Below are 22,341 nucleotides of genomic sequence, written 5' to 3' on the forward strand. Positions count from 1 at the left end.
GATTAGGTATTTGTAATGCTATTCAGATAGGAAATTCAGATAAAAATTTTATCTCTTGGTAATAGCTCTCTTTCTTGGTCAGGACCCCTATCTAAATTCTTCCAGGCAGTTTAAGGGAGAGGTAAATTTTTTTCTTGAGAGTGCTGGGCCTTGATTCCCTTCAGCTCAAAATTCTCCACATGCCAAAGTGGCACAGTTTGGGAAGACTTTCTGAATCCTTTCAGTACAATATACAAAGGGAGAGAAGAATAACTTCTTTCTAAAGAAACCTGGCAAAACTTCTCAACCAGCTGATTAAGGTTAATATCAACAATGATGAGAATGGCACTTTACTTATGTAGTCTTCCTTTTAGAAACCCGTATGCCCAATCTAATCATGAGAAAAATATCAGTTGAATCTCAACTGAGGGGCATTGTGCAAACCATCTAATGAATACTCCTCTAAACTGTCAAGGTCATCAAAAACAAGGAATTTTAAGAACCTAAGGAGATACAATGATTCAGTGTAATGGTGGTGTTCCAGATGAGATCCTGAAACAGAAAAAAGACATCAGTCAAAAACCAGGGCAATCTGAATAAAAATATGGACATTAGTTGATAATAATTTAATAATATTGGCTCATTAATTGTGATAAACATACCATACTAATGTAAGATGTTAATAATAGGGAACACTGGCCATGGGGTATAGGAGAATGTTATATGCTATCTTCACAACTTTTCTGTACACCTAATACTATTCTAAAATTAAAACGTACTATTAAAAAAGATAACAGGGCAGCCCAGCGGTTTAGCACCACCTTCAGCCAGGGCCTGATCCTGGAGACCCGGGATCAAGTTCCATGTCAGGCTCCCTGCATGGAGCCTGCTTCTCCCTCGGTCTGTGTCTCTGCCTCTCTCTCTCTCTCTCCCCCCCCCCCCCCGTGTCTCTCATGAATGAATAAATAAATAAAAATCTTAAAAAAAAAAGATAACAGGGGATCCCTGGGTGGCGCAGCGGTTTAGTGCCTGCCTTTGGCTCAGGGCGCAATCCTGGAGACCCGGAATCGAATCCCACGTCGGGTTCCCGGCATGGAGCCTGCTTCTGCTTCTGCCTATGTCTCTGCCTCTCTCTCTCTCTCTCTCTCTGTGTGACTATCATAAATAAATACAAATTAAAAAAAAGATAACAATATTATCACTGTATTTAATTAAGTGCAAGTTTATACATAAATTTTTTAATCAAAAAATTATGGGAATATTGGAATCTTAACTTATAAAACCAATGTAAAAGTTTGATTCACAAGAAATTTAACCTTGGTCTTGAGCAATCCAAAATGTCATACTGACATTTTTTATAGTGAACTAATTGTTAAATATGCTGAATCACCTCAAGGTTTTCTTCTATTTTGAAAATGAAGCCTTTTCTTGTTGTCTCCTATCTAGAGTCACAAAGACTATTATGTAAATATAATTTTCAGTATCCACAAAGAGAAACATAGTTTGCTAACTTTTTCTTTCTTAGACAATTTTGACTTTTGATCTGAATTAAATATTCCTGGAATACACATATAATGATTGGATGACCTTTTTTATCTCTTAATCTGTAAAGTTTCTCCAGAAAGGATAAAAGAATGGGACAAAAAGATGTGAGGAAGCAATCTTCAGACAAATCGTTAACTAGCTCCTTCTGTAAGGAAAGGGAAGCAAGTTAAGATGTATTTTTTAAAAAAGAGTTCAACATATACACACAAATGAGAGTATTATGCAGCTGGTTTTTGACACAATGTAAGTCCTTGAGAATTTTATCAAGTCATCTGATCAAAAAGCCCACACTTAGTAATTTCTATGGATGAAAATAAAGGAGGAGATTCTTCCACTTAAACAAAATGATGTCTCTTCTAGACAAATAAAGCAATTCCCTCATGAGGGCTATTAAAATTTTCTGAAGTCTGTGGAAAATGCTCAAATGTTGAAGTTCATGCAAGAGGTGATTTGCCAGATATTTCTTTATTAACAATCATTTTCTGACTTTAAGCCATCAAGAATAAAAGTGGGAAAGTCTTTGGAAATGTAGTAGCTAATCTTGAACACCATTTAAAAATGTGGCTTAGGAAAACAATGCTGCTTAGAGAGATACTTTCTCACATTTTTCATTAGCCTTAGCTAAAGAATATTTTATGGAGGCAAATTTGGGCCTAAATTGCATCCAGAAGTCTCCTTATACCAATTAAAGGAAGCAGACCATGGGGCAGTTGGAATTTTGCTTCCTTTCTGTTCTAAAGTGCTGTTCAAGTAAACTATCTTGCCCATATTAAAAATTCTCTAAGGTGGTGTCTGTGATTTCAAATGTCTTGGTAAAGGGGCACCTGGGTGACTCAGATGGTTAAGCATCTGCCTTCAGCTCAGGTCATGATCTCAGGGTCCTGGGATGTAGCTCCACATCAGACTCCCTGCTCAATGGGGAATCTGCTTCTCCCTCTCCCCCTACCCCTCCCCTGCTCATGTCCTCTCTCTTGGTATCTCTCTGTCTCAAAGGATTAAATAAAATCTTTTAAAAAAATGTCTTGGTAAAATTGTGCCAGTTAGAAAGACATGTAAAATAATTAGAGTTATAGTGATAAAACATAAGGACAGGAAAGGGTCAGCCTGGAGAAGTGTAGTTTATATTGAAAAGACCAAGTGAAAATTACAAAAATGTCTATAAGGATGGCTTTTGTAGAATTCTGTGTTTCTGGAGCCTGGTAAAGACAATCATCACCTACTGGGGCCAGACAAAACCTGGTTTCAAGTAGACAAAATTAAATAAAAGCAGTTTTTGAGAGAAACAAAAACAAGACTGAGGAAGTTCTTCTTACCAGGTTTTGAGGTGGTGACTTGGGACAAGGTTGCTCAAAGAACACTGGGCTTTTTTTTTTTTTTAAGATTTTATTTATTTATTCATGAGAGACACACAGAGAAAGAGAGAGACGTAGAGACACAGGCAGAGGGAGGTGCAGGCTCCATGCAGGGAGCCTGATGTGGGACTTGATCCTGGGACTTCAGGATGACACCCTGAGCCGAAGGCAGGTGCTAAACCAGGGATCCCCAAGAACACTGGTCTTAAAAGAAATATCAATTTCTCAGCCTCTGAGATGGCTTGATGATAGATTTCTCAGGTCTAGATCTATAGACTTCCTCCCACAAAAGACAAACCACTTTTAAGACACCAGACAAGCAGACAGGGCATTAGACAAGCAGGAGTTAGGTGCTAATAAACAATTTTGTGAACGAACAATACAAATCTAGTCTCATAAGTAAAAATCCCAAAAGACCTAATTCCTAAGAAAACAAAATAAATCCAATGTTGAAAAGGCTTTTAAAAAATAGGGGAGTTTATCTTCCTGCCAAGGCAGATGGCAATTGGTGCGATTTTAGAGGCAGAAATCCCAAATGTGTGTGCCATCACTTGGTAGAGCATGCCAGGCCAAGGCATGAAGCTCTCAGTGCACCTGAGTGAAGCCTCTATTTCTGTCAATACCCTTCAGCCAACCACCAGGGCACACCAGTAGCTGAACAAATTGGTTTTATTACTTTTTTCAGTTAGAGAGAATATGTGCCACAAGGAACCATGGCATATCCACAAGAAGCTGTTCCAAAGAACCTATTATATAATTAGGGTTCTAGTTAGCTGAACTGAGAAAGAGCCAGAAGAGTTTGTTATATTTGGGATGCTCTCAGAAAATGTAGGCAATTCGATAACTGGGTATCCCAATTCATCTTATCTAGGGGGAGAGCCCACCAGATGAGATTAAAAAAACAAAGTTGCAATTGATCAAGAAATTGCAGTCACTCATTTTAGCCAAGAGAAAGGGGGTGTTTGGTACTTTGTGGGTGGCATGGGGACCTTGTTTTTCATCTGTACTTAGACAATACTATGAAATAACCTTTCTTTGTCTCACTTTATCTTGGCCTCAGAGGGATCTTGTCTGAGGTTTGTGTTCTGTAAGATTGCTTTTTTCCAATAGAAAAATAATATGATCTAGCTATGAGCACCAGGCCAGTTCCCTAGATATCTGGGGCTATATATTTTTTTTCCTTTCTCAAAATTAAAATTTTGGGAAATAGACACAAGCAAACAATTAGAATTAACTAATCATAATACAGGGTAAGAAGTGAGTTAAAAGGACATGTACAAGGTAGAGTGGTGGCATGATGTAGAGAATCATCCATTTGGGGTATGGTTGGAGGCCACCATTGAGCAGAGTTTGGTTCCAAAAAGATGTCCACAATGAGGTGATATTTAAGCTAAGTCTTGAGAGATAAGGAGACATTTCTTAGGTAAAGTGGATGAGGGACATACACAAATAGGAGGAAGAATGCATTTTAGCAGAAATAAATTGGTGCAGGGGATCCCTGGGTGGCTCAGCGGTTCGGCGCCTGCCTTTGGCCCAGGGCGTGGCCCTGGAGTCCTGGGATCGAGTCCCGCATCGGGCTCCGGGCATGGAGCCTGCTTCTCCCTCTGCCTGTGTCTCTGCCTCTCTCTCTCTCTCTCTCTCTCTCTCATGAATAAATAAATAACATTTAAAAAAAAAAAAAAAAAAGAAATAAATTGGTGCAAAGGAAAGGAATTTTTAGGATGACACATTAGGAGAAACTACAAAGAATCCAAAGCATAGAGAAATAAGACTGTATGCAAAGGTCTGAGTCGGATGTTAATGACCTTTCTGAATTGCTAAAGAATTTGACCTTTTATGATAAATAACCATTGGAAGGTTTTAAGCAGTAGACTAATGTAACCATATTAGATAGGCAGCAGCAAATCCAGGTGCAGGGAGACCAGCAGGGAAGCATTTTCAGTCATTCAGGAGTGATCCAAGGAAGGTCTCAACTAGGGCCTTGTTGATGGGCCTCTTAGAGCCATAGGTGAATTTTCCCTGAAACTTTCAGCTTCAGGAAGTCTTACTTTGCACTGGCATTTTTCAAGTCCCTGGGAGTACCCACAAACTGTCTTAGGTAGTCATATATTTTTGTAAAGTTTATAAAACAAGATATTTTAACTACTATCAGGTTAATGCCTCTTTCCCCCTTGGAATTCCGCTCCTTCAGAGCTCCCCTCAGGTTGGGTAGAACTGGATGGCTCTGAGAATTCGGGGTCTGGCTGAAGAAAGTAATACAGGGGGCATTAGAATTTAATAAGTAAAAATACTCTTTTCTAGATTTTTTATTATCTATGTTTTTCATTTTCTAAATGTGTAATTAGTTGTGATTTCTTCTTACTGTAGACGAATATTCACTTTCATACAGAATTTTATATTCATGAGTTTATATTCTTTTTCTTTAAATGGTTCTCAACATTTGTACAAGTGCTAAGCCCCACAGATTTGAGCCTCACTAGGCCAATCACCCAGTAGTGTGACACAAACAGCTAGAGGTGTTATCTTGATAAGAACATTTCCTATGGCTCTGGCATTGGAACATGTCTGCAGTTTGATACTTACAGAGCCAGAAGCTAGCCTGTGGAAGATTTTTCCAATTACAAGACATGCCAAATTTTAAGTAGAGGATGACATTATCATTGGTCTCCTCTTAGGAATATACTTGATAACATTCAAACACTCCCAGATACATTTTGGATAGGAATCATTTGGAATATAATTTATAAGAAGTCCTATGATTGCAAGACACAAATTCACAGCCATCCTACAAACTGTAAAGTTGTGTTTTGCACATTCCAACACAATGGATCACATCATGGGGTTTCCAAAAATCTTTGACAGATCACTGAAAGTCACATAGGGGATCCCTGGGTGGCTCAGCGATTTGGCGCCTGCCTTTGGCTCAGGATGTGATCCTGGAGTCTCGGGATCGAGTCCCACATCAGGCTCCCTGCATGGAGCCTGCTTCTCCTTCTGCCTGTGTCTCTGCCCCCGCCTTTCTCTCTGTGTGTAGTCTCTCATGAATAAATAAATAAAATCTTAAAAAAAAAAAAAGAAAGTCACATAAATCTTACCAAAGTAATAATTCATTAACAGGAAGATATAAATTTCAAAAAGAAGCCCAATTCAGATTGGGTGCCTGGGTGGCTCAGTTTGTTAAGCATCTGCCTTCAGCTGAAGTCATGATCCTGAGTTCTGGGATCAAGCTCCACTTCAGGGTCCCTTGCTCAGTCCCTGTGTCTGCTTCTTCCTTTCCCTCTGCCTCTCCCACACCCCCTGGCTCATGCTCACTACTGCTTTCTCTCTCAAATAAATAAACTCTTTAAAAATAAATAAAAATGAATTCTTGGATTCTTTGATAATCCAGTTAATAAAAAGGAGCAAATCATATTAATTCACTGGCAAGATATTTAAATTTCCTACTGATTTAGGACACAAAGTATTGATTTCAACAAAGATTGCAACAACCACAAAACCTTATAAGATGCCAGTGCAATGAGACACACAGAGCAAACTGATAAGTAGGTATCATCAATACAGGGAATATTGGAAATATCCTGGAGTGTTATGATTCATATATGAAAGAACCTTAACAGAGGTTGCCATAACTTAATAGCAGTGTTAAAAATATATAAGATATTAATAATAATATCAATAATATATCAATAATAATAATCAATAATGAGTTGAGAAACAAAATTTTCTCAATTATTAACAAAAGAACAAATTTCAAAAATCATGCTAAAGACCACATTATCTTTCTATTCCTTATAGAAAATATTACATTCTCTGTCATATGAGGAAAGACCAAAGAGTGTGCAGCCAAAAAAACAAACATAGGGGGCATTAGAAGTTAATAAATAAACATTTTTCTCTAGACTTTTAAAATATATGTGGTATTTTTCATTTGTTAAATGTGTGATTTGTTGTGATTTCCTCTTACTCTAAATAAATGTTAACTTACATACATAATTTTGTATTCATGATTTTGTGTTTCTTTTTTTTAAAATAGATTCCAACATTTGTCTAAGCTCAAAGCCTCACTTGAATAGGTTCTGCTCAACCAGTAAAAATCTGAGTCTGCGTACACTCAGTTATCTCCCTGATGACTTCATTTCTACTGAAAACCAGGTACAGCTTCACTATTAATGTCACAATCTTTTTAATGGTTGCTTCAATCTCTCTAAACACTTGCTAATTCTCTCAAGCAATGACTGGTTTTTTAACATACTTGGAAATGCAACTTATTTTAAAGGAATCCACATTTTAGAGATGAATTCATAATGCTTTTTTATACATTGAAAAAATTCTTTTCTGCCCCTAAGAATTCAGGAGTTTTCAGTGATTTAAAAAAGGTTGAAGTTATGAATCATATTTCAACTCTGCTCTTATACACCCAGAAGAAATTTGTTAAACAAATACTCTATGACTGCTCTCTTCCCACCCCTCAGCCCTTCTAAAATAAATATTACCCACTCGGCTTTCATCTTTGCATGGTAATTTTAAAAAGCAAAGTATCTATATCCTGGAAGAAAGTATAGTTTTTTATTACTGCTGTTGAAGTGGATGTTGGAAAGACTCAGATTTTAATTAAATAGTATGCTTTCTCTAAGTCTTTACTATTATTAGATAAATCTGGATACGTTACAGTTAAGGGAATAATTGTCTTTTTTTTTTTTTTAAGATTTTATTTATTTATTCATGAGAGACACACAGAGAGAGAGAGGCAGAGACACAGGCAAAGAGAGAAGCAGGCTCCATGCAGGGAGCCCAATGTGGGACTTGATCCAGGGACTCCAGGATCATGCCCTGGGCTGAAGGCAGGTGCTAAACCACTGAGCCACCCAGATGTCCTGGGAAGAATTGTCTTGGAACATGGAATTTCCATTGTAGTAAATCAAAACCAGTGGAGTTATTGGCAGTTCTATGCAGCTAGCCTGATATAACAAACAATTACTTTTTAAATAAAAGTTTGGTTTGGCTTGGAGAATAATCAGAGATGCTCTATGGGAGCACTGCCAGTTTTTTTGCTTCCTTTGAGTGTGTTCATTAGAGCAAAGAATAAAGGTGGTTACCATCTTGCTTCCCCACTGGACACATTTTTGGAAACATAAGGAATTAAGGAATGTGGACTTACCAAAATATTACTTCCATAATCATACTACTATTGTAAAGAAAATAAACCAATAAACAATGGTTACATATTTATCTTGTACTAGGCCCCATGCTTGGTATGGACAGGGTAGAGAAACAGTTCAGACATGTTCTTACCCCAAGGTGCTCACATTCTATTTGAGGTTTTTTAAAACACGGATACAGAAAGATGATAAAAACTGCAAAATCTTAAACAATTGTTAAATATCTGATAGAGAGTAAAAGCATTGATTGCCAAGATTCCAGCAAAAGAATGAAAGCAGGAGAGAAACAGCATGCACTCAAATGCAGAGAGAACACATGAAATCTCTCCAAGTAATGTGGTCAAATACTGGCTGTGTATGCTTAAGCATGTCACCTTAGCTTTCTTCAGAGGTCTGGGCAGCCTGAGTGTGTACTGGTGAAACGACAACACTGACCAAGTAGCACTTTCATTTCAGGCAGGATGCTTAGAACTTGCCTTCGCAATGACTCACTCACTGAGCTATACATGGATGTGGGTGGGGACATGGTGGGGAGGACACCCATTTTCCAAGATTTCAAAGATTTAATTCAAAACTTAACAGCTAGTCAACTCTTGGATTTAGGATTTATGCCAGGTATATCTGACTTTGAAAGTGTGTGTACATATACACACAGACATTATTCATATTATTCTATTTTAACCTTCATGTTATGCAAGTTAATAAAAAAAAATGTATTACCAGTAATCTTATTCCTGCCAAATTACAATTCACAGAAAGACATTAGAATTTAATACTTTTTATTCATAATGTATATTGTCCTTGGAATTTTCTATTCCTTTGTGGGGGAACTGCTTTCTAGTTTTTATTCATTTCAGCATATTCCAATATTATTCTTATCATGGAATCAATACAAGAGGATCTCCTAAACGGATTTTACTAAATCTATTAGTTGGATGATTTAAATTCCTGCTTATTTTTGAAGTTCTGGCCTTGAAAATCCCCAACGTTATCTTTTTAGATTATAAATCTAAACTCTAAATTACTAAAATATATCAAATATGTAATAAAAGAAATGTCAAATATTAACTCCAAATTTTTTTAATTACTTGAGTTAATACTACCAAATGGAAGGATTCCAAAGCACTGTTTTGTAAAACAAAGCAAAATATTTGAGCCTTTGTACGCTACTCCAGTTTTTACCAAAAACAACACCATAACCATTGCCTGAGGCACTTACTTACTAGAAAATTCTTTTCTATGTGTTTTGCCCTTATCAATTTTGGAACTTAAGCATTATTTGGGATACTAAATACCCGGGGCACTGAGGAGGGCCTCGCAGCCCGCGGTGCTGGCCACGCCCGTGGCGCTGCAGAAACAGGAGGAGGAGGGGGGCAGGAGAGGGGAGGTGCTGCCCGAAGGCCGCGAGGGCTCCCGGGTCTAGAGCTCCCCAGCTGCAGCAGAGGGGCAGGCGCCGTGCTTTCCCGCCAACAAGGGGAATCAGGCGGTCCACGTGGGCCTGATAAGACGGGGAATTTCCCCTGTAACAAAGGGAGCTTCAGCATCTGCTTGGCAATATTCCTTAAAGTCTCCGTCCCCAGGCAGACCACACACAGGTGGCTCCAAATATAGCCTTGCACCGGGGAGGAGAGGGAGAAAGACGCATGTGGCCTCGAGCTTGCGTAGCATATCCCAGCCGAAGAGCGAAGAGCGGAGCTGGGCAGGAAGGCACGTGAGAAGGGGAACCCGTCCAGGCCGCGAGGGAGGAGTGCGGTGGCCCGGGGAGTAGGGGGGTGCCGTCAGTTCCCACCACCACCACCCGAAAGGGGAAACCGGCCCCCGAGTGGGAAGGCGGAAGAGTAAGTCCCCCCGCCCCCGCCCCCGCGTCCCACAGGAAAGGGAGGCTGCACTCCCCTCCTCGCTGCAGCCGCGGACTCGGCCGGGTCGGGGCGGGGGGCTCCGAGGCCGGGCGCCGTCCGCCGCTCCGCTCTCAGTAGCTGGAGGCTGGACTCAGCGGCTCAGGGGTTCCCCCGCGTGGAGGCGCCCAGGACCCTCCGAGCCCCGGGCAGGCGGATTTCCAGGGGCCCGTGGTTCGGCATCGAGGGCCTGGCCGCGTTGGCTCCTTGGGATTGGACCGAGGGAGGCGCATCCCTCGGCTCCGCGTCTGAAGCAAGCCCGGGCGGGGTGCGGTTGGTCCCCCCTTTCTGCCGGCCCCGACGCCCGCCAGCCGCCCGGCCGCTACCAAGGCTTGGGCTGGGAATTGGACTTTCTGCAACAAAACTTAATTTCTAAATGTAACAATAAAATGTACCTGTTAGTTGGCAAGCTGTTTCCACCCCGGAGTTTCTCTCATTCCATCTTGTGGCTCTGCTCCCTCCTGCCTCAGGGGAAAGGGGCTGGGCAAGATACTGTGCCCAGCAGGGCAGGGAGACCCAGCCAGCCAGCCACTCTTCATTTTTCAGAATGGTAACGAATGATCCTGAAGCCTGTGCTGTGCTTCTTGATCTCCCATGCCAGGGATCTGCAGGGAGTACGAAGAGGCCCCAAGACTCTCCTGAGACCTCTGCTTCCCATAGAATCTTCCCTAACACCCTACTATCATAGGGTGACTGGCTATAGGCAACACAGAATTAAAAGTACTGGATTAAATACACACCTTTCACATTTCAGTAGATAATTGCCAAGTTGTCCTCCCTATCCCCACAGCCCATTTCTGTCCTCATTGAACCAATTCCTCAATGACACTGGCTATTGTTTTTTTTTTTTTTTCCCCCTGGAATTTGTTAACTAATCAGAACTCCTTGCCTCTCTCTGTCCACTATTCATATCTTTGACCCTTGCTCCTGTGGATTCCCCCAGATGTTAAGACTCATTGTATAGTAATAATAGTCACCTTTTCCTGTCCAACGTGTTTCAGACATTTTCTCCCAATCTGTAGCTAGAATGTTGACATTATTTATGGTTCCTTTCATGCCAAAAAAAATGTTTTTAATTCTTAAGAATTTTTATTTTTCAACAGACAATTGAAATTCTTTGAGATTCAGAATACTTTAATCCCTCCACCCTTCCTTGATTTTTGAGTAGAGTGATCCTGGCCCTCCTTTGTGGTAATGTCATTGTGCCCCTAAGTGTGTTACTTGCACAGCACTGTGTTTTGGTGTTCGCTGCCTGAGAAGCAGTTCAAGAACAATGCTGGTTTTATAAAAATTAAAAAATAAAAATGGTTGGTCATAAACACCAACCATTTAGGAAATCCTGACACTGTGCCTCCTTGATCAAGTTTGATAAGTTTGATGAGTTTCTAAGCACTTCCTTTCTTCCATATCTTTGCCAACACTTGACATTTTGACACTTATGTTTTGTCCAAATGCTAGCTGGAGCCAGGGAGGTCGAGATGTTTTTCAGATGGTTTTGTCCGAGGGGTTCCTCTCCAGCTCATGGCCTATTCACAATAAATTCTCACTTTCACATCGCAGTGTTTGCCTAATTTTAAATCATGTGTAGTTTATATGAAAGCAACCCTTTGTATGTTCATCTCTCAATCTGTTGGGGGTTTTTTGTTTTGTTTTTTCACTTTTTCCCCCCAAAGTATGAGTTGTTCACCTGGTGCAATGTGTGGATTTTTCCTTTATGGTCTGGGTGTTTTGTTCTGATTTTGGCCTTCCTAAACAAGAGTGTAAACACAGTAGTCTCCCAACGTTCTCCACAGGTTATTCAGGGTACGCAGACTTGTGAATGCACGATTCCAAGGGCTTAAATCCTCATGACGGCAAAGACCCGGGCTAAGGAAAGGTTTTGGGCCACAAGGTCAAACTGGGGAACTGGGACCTGGGAAGCCAATGTCATAACGTGCTTCTCGAGCCACTCCAAGCACTCTTTTCCAAATCCCACGGCCGGAGCTCGTTCCCGGAGCTCGTTCGCAGCACTTTCTGGGGAATGCACCTGGCCGGCGAGGGCGAGGGCGAGGGCGAGGGGCGGGGGAGGGCCGCCCGGGGTCGGCGGGCGCAGCACCGGCGCAGAGCCGCCCTCCGCCCTCCGCCCTCCCCCAGCCCGGAGGAACGCCCGGAGCCGTCCACGACCAGCAACGCCGAAAGCCACGCAGGCGCAGAAGGCGGGCGCGCAGGGGGCGGGGCCGCGCGCGGAAGGCGGAAGTCTGCGGGAGGCTTTTCAATCCACTTGCACTGGAGGCCGCTTCTGTCGCCTCCCATATGGTCTAGCGGTTAGGATTCCTGGTTTTCACCCAGGCGGCCCGGGTTCGACTCCCGGTGTGGGAATGCTGGAGTTTTTATAAAAAAAATTGCTACTCAGCGCATTTGTATCCTTCTTAGCAAGAAAGCGTTGAATACAGTTGTTGACAGCTGAAATTCTGAAGGGGAAATGTTGAGGCATAAGGACCCGAATCTTGTTGGTGTGTTTCTCCAGCTTGGAAAACTTGCTTGTGTAATTAGTATTGTTACTTCTGCCCATCACACAACTCATTTAAAATGTCATAATAAATCATCATAATTAACATTTAATTGTCAAACTGTATTAAACAAACGGATTCATTTTTGCTACCGTTACTCAGATAGTTTACATATAACATTGTGTAAGTTTAAAGGTGTACAATATGATTTTATATGTATATGTATATACACACATATATTTGCCACAGTAGGGTGAGTTCATACCTCCATCACCTCATGTAATTGCCATTTCTTTCTTTCTTTTTTTTTTTTTAAGATTTATTTATTTATTCATGATAGACATAGAGAGAGAGAAAGAGGCAGAGACAGGAGGAGGGAGAAGCAGGCTCCATGCACCGGGAGCCCAACGTGGGACTCGATCCTGGGTCTCCAGGATCGCGCCCTGGGCCAAAGGCAGGCGCCAAACCGCTGAGCCACCCAGGGATCCCTGCCATTTCTTTTATATTTCTTACAATTTCTTATGTTTTGGCCAATTTACTGCTTTTATGCCCCCACTAAGTATTTCTGGCCCAAGAATAAAGAGATGGAGAACAAAACAAAGAGAGGAAATGGGGTCTTAGAAGCTAAACCCAAAAGGAGCTGATATTTTAGGGCTTTTTGGGGAAAGCAAATGCTTTTTTTTTTTTTTTTTAAGATCTTATTTATTTATCATGAGAGAGAGAGAGAGAGAGAGAGAGAGTCAGAGACACAGGCAGAAGGAGAAGCAAGCTCCATGCAGGGAGCCCAATATGGGACTCCCAATTTTAGAGGTCAAGGATCACACCCTGGGCAAAAGGCAGATGCTCAATGGCTGAGCCACCCAGGCGCCCCACAAAGTGCTTCCTGAAGCAAGAGTCTCTATGGCTGGGATGTAAAGAAATGAGAGGTCTCCAAGTAGAAGTATAGCTTTAACAGAGGTTTAACAAGGGTAGGGAGTAAAAAGAAAATCAAATCCATTCAAATAGCTAACTTTCACAGAACATGTTGTGGGAAAACTGACAAGCATGAAATCAGCTTCTGGATAGTGTGGTTAGGTTGAGGTCAGTACTCAAAAAACTCAAATTTTGAGAAGGAGGAGGGCCTTGAAACTTTCTCAGCTTCTAAACCATTTCCCAGATAGGAATAAAGTATTTTTCTATGAATAGGCCTACATGTTTTTAAATTATACTGTAAGTCTACTGGGATCGAGTCCCATGTTGGGCTCCCTGCGTGGAGCCTGCTTCTCCCTCTGCCTGTGTCTCTGGCTCTCTCTCTCTCTCTGCCTGTCATGAATAAATAAATAAAATCTTTAAAAAAAATTATACTGTAAGTCTAGATGAGCAGCTGTCAAAGCACACAATGCTATCTCCTTTGAAAGTTCTATTGTTTGAACCAATCCTATGCCATTCACTAAGATCAATCAATTCATGTGGGCAAACTCCAGGTACATCAGTTGTGGATATCTTGCCCTTGATCTGGACAATAAAACGGCGGAAATATCCAGCAAACTTGGACTTACAGCCACTCCCAAATACTTAGACTAACTCCTGGAATACATATCAACAACTTTAGCCCAATCCATTATCTTCTGCCTACTTGATGTAATAATCTTAGTATCCATTTTTATATCTATTCCTCAAATGTTTTCAAATATAAATTGGCATAATCTTATAATTATTTCAATGTCTAAACAATATTATGCTGGGTCAGACTATATGTATACCTGACCTCCTGGCAGGCTTGGGATTGAGTTCCAGTTTTGTGTCTGAAAACTTTGGAGAGTGATGGTTTGGAATGGGCATCCCCATGCAAGGTAACCACCATGGTTAAAATCCATATTGAGTTCCTTGGTGTGCAAAGTGTGGTCTGTGAACCAGCAGCAACAGCATCATCTAGGCACTTTCTAGAAATACAGAAACTCAAGCAACTCCCTTGGCCTACTGAGTCAAAATGTGCATTTTAACCAGATACTCAGGTGATTCTCATGCACACTAACATCTGAAAAGCACTGATTAAGTCCTCAAGCAAGTAAGACTAGCTTCCTTAGACAGAAGGAGAGAAGCTGCTTCCATGACAAGAAAAAGCTCAAGGAAATTGGGGGCTTCATAATTCTCGGATTCATCTGAACCAACTTAAATCATCCCATTCCTTGTTTTAGGGTTCCATTCTTTCTTAACCATTACAGTGGCTTTCACTTAAGTAATATGAAGAAGCTATGAGTCAAACTTACATTGTAATTCTATTTGTGGAATCAAATTGGCTTGATTTTCAGCTGTACTTATTATGACTTATTTCTATAAAGGATATGGAATTATCCAAGGGCCATCATACAGGATCTCCAGTTCTCTGACCATATATTGAGTTGAGAGTTTAAAACCCTGAATGACTCTCTCTATATATATCTATCATAAATAATTTTTTAAAAAATCTTAAAAATAAATAAAACCCTGAGTGATTCATTTTCTTTGGATAATTCTCCAGTACAGTCAGAAATAACCAGCCCACCATCACAGTAGTTGACTGTAGCAGTCTCTTGATCTCCCAACACCTTACCTTCAATAGATTTTATTTCAGGTTATGCCAGGTTATAGCTTAAGTAAGTATCTTGTCACTATGTATATGAACTACCAGTATCTTATTTTCCATTAATAGTGAAGTCATTACTTTGTCCATGTCCAAGGAAAGACAATCAGTCTCAAATTTTCATCTTTGAGTGTTTATTTCAAGAAAGCACTACAAAAACAGTATAAATGGATGTCTACAAAAACAGTATAAATGGATGTCTAGCTAGACAATCAGAAAACACTTCAGATACCTCTTATAGATGAAGGGATAGAAGAAGAAAGAGGAGGGAGGCGGCTCTAACAAAACTTAGGAGCATCTCACTGCTGACATTGTTAAAGCCTGAGAATAATACAGCTGGAACCATCCAGACTGCTCGTGGTGGCTACTGCAGGAGCGTGCCAGTTACTTACACACACTGCCTCAGCTGCTTGAACTACTGATGCTCATGACCTCTGTTGGAAGTGACAAAAACACTGCAGCCAGAAGTCAGTCACTGCCTTTAAAAAAGAGAAGAGGGGGATCCCCGGGTGGCTCAGTGGTTTAGTACCTGCCTTCGCCCCAGGGCATGATCCTGGAGACCTGGGATCAAGTCCTGTGTCAGGCTCCCTGCATGGAGCCTGCTTCTCTCTCTCTTTCTCTCTCTCTGTGTGTGTCTCATGAATAAATAAATAAAAAATCTTAAAAAAAAAAAAAAGAGAGAGAGAGAAGAAAAAGAAACATCCCTGCTGTCAGTGTCTTCAGTTGACTGAGCCAGGTGAACTGGAAATATATGTAAGAATGCCCCTGTGCAATACAGAGAAGCATATGCTTGCCCAGACAGGGGAACGATGGCAGCGATGGAGAGGAGACAGCTATGACATCCATAAAGATGTTTACTTTGTTTCAAATATGTTCCAAGGCTAACTCACAGTTTCTCAGTGTTGGCCACCCTCCTTGTCCTCTCTCTAGGTCCCAGTTTCCTTTTCCTACTTTGTCTCTGAGTGCCTCTTGCAGATATATATACAATAGTTTTATTTGTAGCCTCAGTAAAGGATGTTTCATTTTTGTTGATAAAGCAAAATGCTTATAAACAAAACAAAACAAAAAAGCAATTGATCTTTTACTGAAGCCTGCTTTATTAAAAGGCATGCATTCTTAATGCTTCCTGAGAGAGAAGCAAAACAACTGAAACCTGTGGCATATAACCTAAAGTGTGATGGTATTGGCTGTAGTCATTTTCCTAATATTTGTAGAAATTGCAAAAACCCTATTTTCTCACCAGATAGTTCATTTTCAGTTTGTCTATCACACTTTCTCTTATAGTGTGAGATTTATTTTATTTTGGTTTGTTTGTTAATAAAAATATAAATAATTTGTGTCAGTATATTAATAAATCCTATTAATTATTTTAAAAACATTTTAAAACAAAACAAGAGACCCCAAATAGAGTTAGACTAAACCCCACATCACTAAACCAAGACTTAATTACAACTTCAGCTCTCTCAGAAATGGAATCTTAAAACCAGTCAATCAGGAAACCATCTGATCAGCACTAGTTAGGTAATCTGCCTAATTGACCCCTTCCATAGGAAAGTGCCCTTACAGTAACCAGTCTGATTTTTTGCCTTGTATAATTCCCTCGTCCCGACTCCTGCCTATAAAAGTCTTCCATTTTATATAGCTCTTCAGAGCCCCTTTCTATCTGTTAGATTGGATGCTGTCCCATTCAGAAGTCACAGAATAAAGCCAATAAGATCCTTAAAATTTACCCAGTGAAATTTTTTTAACAAAAAGTTAATATTATAACTACCTTAGGATATAAATAAGAATACAGAAAATAGGCTAATAATGGGAGGATGCAAGGGCACTGGGTGACTTATTCAGTTAAGCAGCTGATTCTTGATTTTGGCTCAGGTCATGATCTCTGGGTTGTGAGATCAAGCTCCAAGTTGGGCTCTGCTACTGGGCAAGGAACCAGTCTAAGATTCTCTCTCTCCTCTCTCTCTATGCTCCTCCCTCCCCATCTCCCTCTCCCCCACTTTCCTGAGTGTTCTCTCTTTCTTTTTTTATCTTTCTTTCTTTTTTTTTTTTTTTTTTTTTTTGAGAGAGAGAGAGAGAGAGAGAGGATGCGAAAGCATAAATGTTTACTGAGGGTTCAAGTCATGCCTTGAACTTTGACTATAGAGGAACATAGTCCTGAGAGCACACATTCTCTTTTAGACAGGATCAGGCAGGTGGTAAGAATCCTGGTGAACAGGCTTTGAGCTTGTTAATATGTCCCAGAGACAGTTATCAAGGTGGTTGAGCTAAGTATCTACATCAATACCTATTGTAGTGTAAGAACAAAAGCTCATCTAAGAAGCATGCAATGACTATTCTAAGCATAGAATGGTCAGCATAGCCAGCTTTTGTAGACAGCCCAGAAAGATGACCTAATTATTACTCTCTAGGATGTTCTTGTAAGGAGTGGTTGTTAGAGGGGGAAAAAGTAAAAATATTGGTAATGTGCCCATTGATTCTCCATTCACCCATACAGGAAAACCTGAGGGCTTTTGTTACTTCTTTTCATTCATAATCAGCGTCTAGTCTATAATGATGTTTTCTTTAGTTGATCTAAAGAGCTCCTCAGAAATCTCAGAAATCTCCTCCTCTCCCTCCTCTCTGCCATAATTTAGTACTGAGCCCAAAACATCCCACCGAAAAGATCATGAGCCTCCGATTTGTTTTCTTAAACATTCAGTAGAGAGATTTTGGTATTGGAGTGGTGTCACATGGCTGCCTGATATGTACACTGAAGACTCCTTAAAATGGCATATCATGGCCAGAAACTATGACTTTTTACAATCTTAGCTTCACTTTTACCTCCTACAACCAAAGAGACCAAGCAACATACAAGCATGATCAGAAGGTCCCCAGTTGGAGCATCTGGGTAGCTTAGTCAATTGAGCATCCAACTCTTGGTTTCAGTTCAGGTCATGATCTCAAGTTTGTGAGATTCGAGCCCCACCCAGCCTTGGGAATCTGTGATCAACAGGGAGTCTGCTTGAGATTCTCTTTTTCTCTCTCCCTTCACCCCTCCCCCCAGACCATGTACTCTCTCTCTTTCTCTCTCTCTCTCTCTCTCTCAAATACGTATAAGTAAATAAGTAAGATTTATGAGTAAATAAATCTTTTTTTAAATAAAGGTCCATGGTTGGACCACTGGAGATGGAGTTGGCTTACCTCCTGAAGGTAATGGGATGCCAATCACAAGACAGTTGGGCCCCTGTTGCTCCACCTTCACTTCCTCACTCATCCCACTCCCCTCAGTCACTGCTTCCACATAAGTTAAAGATACAGGACTGGACAACAGGGGAGGCATCACTCAGTGAAATTAATTCCCCAGAGGAGGACTGCTTACTGAGAGGGAGGCTTTGTCCACTGCAGGAGGCATGATCAAAGTGACTAGTGGTATTTTGGGGTAATATTATCCTGCATATTCCTACTGCCCTACTGCCATCACCAATAGTAGCATCTTGCCTGCCTGTGATGTATTGGGAGGAAAAAAATTTACAATGTTCAGTATTATGGGAGGAGCTTTTTAAGTTAGACATAGAACTGTTTCCTACCACCTCCCTCTTCATTTCTCTCTTTCCATTTCTAGACTGCAGATCCAGAAAGCAAGCCAGATCTGCTGAGCTCTTGACAGATTGCTGCAGTGAACAGGGAAGTCAATTAAGCACAATACCATTCTGGAATTGCAAAAAGCCTGAAGAATCTGCAGGTCTTTATAGAGAAATGCTAGTGGATCATTTGCAAGAATCTGAGGGTCTCACAGAGCATGTTGCCAATGGGCTTTGGGAAATGCTAGCAGATTCTATAGGGAATCTATAGGCTACTAGTAAATTGTTCGTGCAAGATTTTCAGTTTCAAGAGGGACCACTGATCTTTTAGCTCCTGACTGCTTGGCTGACCTTCACCAGTGCATCAGATCAGAGATGCAAAAGAGGGAATCAAAGAAAGCTGAGGAAACAGTTCTCAAGCCACCACTACAGTAATTGTTAATGGGACCAAAAGATGATGGTGGGTGGAGGGAGTTTTTGTGAGCCTAATGACTCTAAGAAGGTCCCTGGTGCTGGTAAACACCCTTGGTACAGCAAGCTGTTGGAATTTAGAGCCCTCTGGATTTGCTAGATCAGTGGCCCTAAAAATCCTTAGAGACATAGACCTCCTCAAGAGATAATCTTGCTAAGGCTAGTAAGGGAAGTGACACAGTGTGAACCTCTTTCAGAGGGCTGTGACAATAGTCCTGCCAGGATAACTGGATTCAAGCTACAGGCACAGACTCCTGGACACTAAGCCATCTCTTGCAGGAAGCTGGCTCAGCTCAAACCTGTGCCTACAGCCAGGAAATAGCTGTCTACTTGGTCCACTGCACTGCCCAGCTCTCCTTCCTTCTTCCTCCCCAGGTAACTTGTGGCCAAATCCTCAAGGATGCCCCTGTGACTGACACAGGTGCTGTGCCCTCCACAACTATATTTTTTGTGTACATGCCCTGCCTGCCAAGACACTGCCCCAGTCCTAGAACGTGTTTAGGTCTTCATGTCAGCTTCAACCTACTGGTCACTGCTGTGTCATGCCTGAACTGATGTCTTGGACCTGGTTAAAGAGATTCCTATAAAAACTTAAGGAAGAAGCCATTCTAAAGGCTGACTTTCTAAAGTATATACTAAAAGGCCATGAGGCATCTTTCCTTGACTTGGCAACTGTTGGGACTCATGCCTACATTCAATCCTCCAGGCAGGCCTGGTCAATTGGCCTGGAATAGCATTGATCTTGGCCTTGCCTCAGACTATTCAACCAATTCTTGTCACAGCCCAACAGAATCTAACCTATTTGGATTCATGGTGGGAAGTCTATGCTTCTCAGTTGGGTCTCGAAAAAAAATCGAAGCCAAAAACATATAGGTGATTTTTTTGGGCCTAACCACAGGCAATTACAAGGCTCTGCCAGGCAGGCCTTGGGGGTAGCTGCCCTGCCCACACCAGGCTTGGTGATAGCCAAGAAATGGCAGTCTCTCAAGGACTCATGCACTCCCCTGCCCTGCCCTCTAGCAACCCATACACTTATGTACATCTGCATTCCTAGCCAGGCATCCTCATTCACAGGTATCTTTCAGGGCCACTATGCTTGGTTTCTTTGGTTGAAGGAGATAAAAGTGCATACTGACTTTGTAAAAAGTCATTGTTTCTGACCATGATGTATCCATTTCAGGCATCTTCATAGATAAAGTAATAGAAAAATTAGAAAATTAATAGAAAAAAAGATGTCTTGGCAGCTGCCACCTGACACCATACCATTCCAAAAGTTGCCCTACTGAATGTTTAAGAAAGCCAATGGGAGGCTGATGATCTTTTACGTGGGATGTTTTGTGCTCAGAACTAAGTCCATGGTACTGAGAAGAGGGTGGAGGGAATCTCTGGGAGCTTTCTAGAAGATCAGCTCGATGGAACAGTATGATTGATTAAATGTAGATTATGAGTGAAAAAGTGCCCCTATTGTTCGTATATAGGAAATTATAAGGATATAGGAATTGTGTGTCAGAACATGGCACAGTGCCTCTGCTAGATTCTTTTGTGGGAGAGGGGGCAGAGGAGAGACTTGAAATACTTTTCTCCAATTAGAAATTTTCCTCGCCCTTGCTTCTTTCCCTCCCCCATAATCCCTTCTGGGTCCTTAAAATAGCAATAGTTGTTTTTTTAAGGATTCCCCCAGCAGTGAGATGATCACCACCTGCCATACCATGTCTGTGCTGACCCATCTGACCCTTAGCCAGAATGCTGATCCATGAAGGAAAATGGAAGATGAGGAAGCCAGCCCTTTCTTTGGCTTAGCCTCCTGCTTGTGCAGTCATGGTAAATGATTAAAGTCTTGACCATTACTTTCCTTACCATTTGTCTTAACCAGCTATTCAGACATCTGGCAGTTCAACTGTCTCCAGTTCAGCTGAGCCACTAAAAAGGAAAAGGTACTAGTGCAGGCCAATGAAGCTGCACCCAAAAAACCCTGTCACCCTTAGAAACTGAGCCAGGAGTTCCACATGCTAGGCTGTGGTCCAGTTGGAGAACTAATAGGGCAAAAGCACACTGTGCCTATTAGTTGACATTATTGAGAATGCGTGAAGACAAAAGTATCAATATGTGGCCTGTAGCAAAACACTATGAAATGGGAATAATAATATCATGGAGGCTTCAAAAGCAGCAGACCCTTGAAAATTATTTTTAGAAATGACAAACTCATCTAGACAACCACTTGCTGCTTTAACCTATTTGTAAAATGTATGATGTTTATGAAACAACAGTAATGCAGGAAGAGAAGAGAGGCTGATGAAAAGCATATGAAAAAAGAAGGTGTTGAAAAGGAAACAATGCCAAATGCAGAATGGAATGCTTCTTAGAATGAGAAAAGAAAAAAGAAAAGAAAAAAACAGCAGAATCAATGCCTCAGAAAACTGAATCTATCATAAAAAAGGCAAATTGAAGGCTGTTTCAGAAACATGCAATGTGTAGACAGGAAAACACTAAAGGCAGTGCTGTTTGTTACAGAGGACAGAAAAGAGTCTTTGGAGCAAAGAATTAACAAGTTTTTCACGAGGCAGAAACTACAGAAAGTGGAAAAGAAGCAAAAATCATAGAAATAATTAAAGACAAATAAGGAGACAAGGAGCATCCAGCTGGACAGGGCTCACTGAATTCTAGGCAAAGAGGATAAAAAGACACTTCCACATTCTGCCAAAGATTATTGTCATGTCATATGGCTTAAACATTCATAAACTTTGTTAAATATGATTTTAAAAGATAATTTAGGTGATACAAACTCTATTGAAAACTCCATGAAGCAGGCAGTCTCTGTTCTCAGTGGTCCACAGAACTGCCAAATGGGGCAGAGGGCAAGAAGTTCTTCTATGATAAAGAGTAAGGAACAGGGGCTGCCCCGGTGGCGCAGTGGTTTGGCGCCGCCTGCAGCCTGGGGTGTGATCCTGGGGACCCGGGATCGAGTCCCATATCGTGCTCCCTGCGTGGAGCCTGCTTCTGCCTCTGCCTGTGTCTCTGTCTCTCTCTCTCTGTGTCTATGAATGAATAAATAAAATCTTAAAAAAAAAAAAAGAGTAAGGAACAAAGAGAAAAATAGAAAATATTTGGTTGCTCCTGGGGCCACATAGTCAAACTTCTTTGGGGTGAGAGGAGCAATAAAATATAGAGCCCAGAGTTGGCTTGGCAAATGGGGACTGGCTACCAGTACTCTGCATTTCTGATTAAGTGAAGCATTTATACAGACATGAAAGCTAAATTTTGACTCACTGACATGCACCTGGGTAGG

The 22,341-nt window shown here is 41.2% G+C and overlaps 2 long non-coding RNA genes and 1 other non-coding gene across 3 annotated transcripts in view; 2 read left to right on the top strand and 1 right to left on the bottom strand.

Moving 5' to 3' along the window:
* The window catches only part of LOC144295867 (uncharacterized), a 77,551-nt gene extending 66,942 nt beyond the window's left edge, over nt 1–10,609 (bottom strand). Inside the window, exon 1 of the long non-coding RNA XR_013362976.1 lies at nt 10,326–10,609. This is a non-coding gene — a long non-coding RNA (uncharacterized LOC144295867). The remainder of the gene's footprint in view (nt 1–10,325) is intronic.
* LOC144295861 (uncharacterized) overlaps nt 1–22,341 on the top strand; it is a 135,500-nt gene that overhangs the window by 108,438 nt on the left and 4,721 nt on the right. Inside the window, exons 4-5 of the long non-coding RNA XR_013362973.1 lie at nt 6,910–7,028; nt 18,626–18,745. This is a non-coding gene — a long non-coding RNA (uncharacterized LOC144295861). The remainder of the gene's footprint in view (nt 1–6,909; nt 7,029–18,625; nt 18,746–22,341) is intronic.
* On the top strand, nt 12,217–12,288 carry TRNAE-UUC (transfer RNA glutamic acid (anticodon UUC)). The gene has a single exon. It is a non-coding gene; the product is annotated as a tRNA-Glu (tRNA).

Source organism: Canis aureus, chromosome 2, assembly GCF_053574225.1.
Source record: "Canis aureus isolate CA01 chromosome 2, VMU_Caureus_v.1.0, whole genome shotgun sequence".
Classification (NCBI taxonomy): domain Eukaryota; kingdom Metazoa; phylum Chordata; class Mammalia; order Carnivora; family Canidae; genus Canis; species Canis aureus.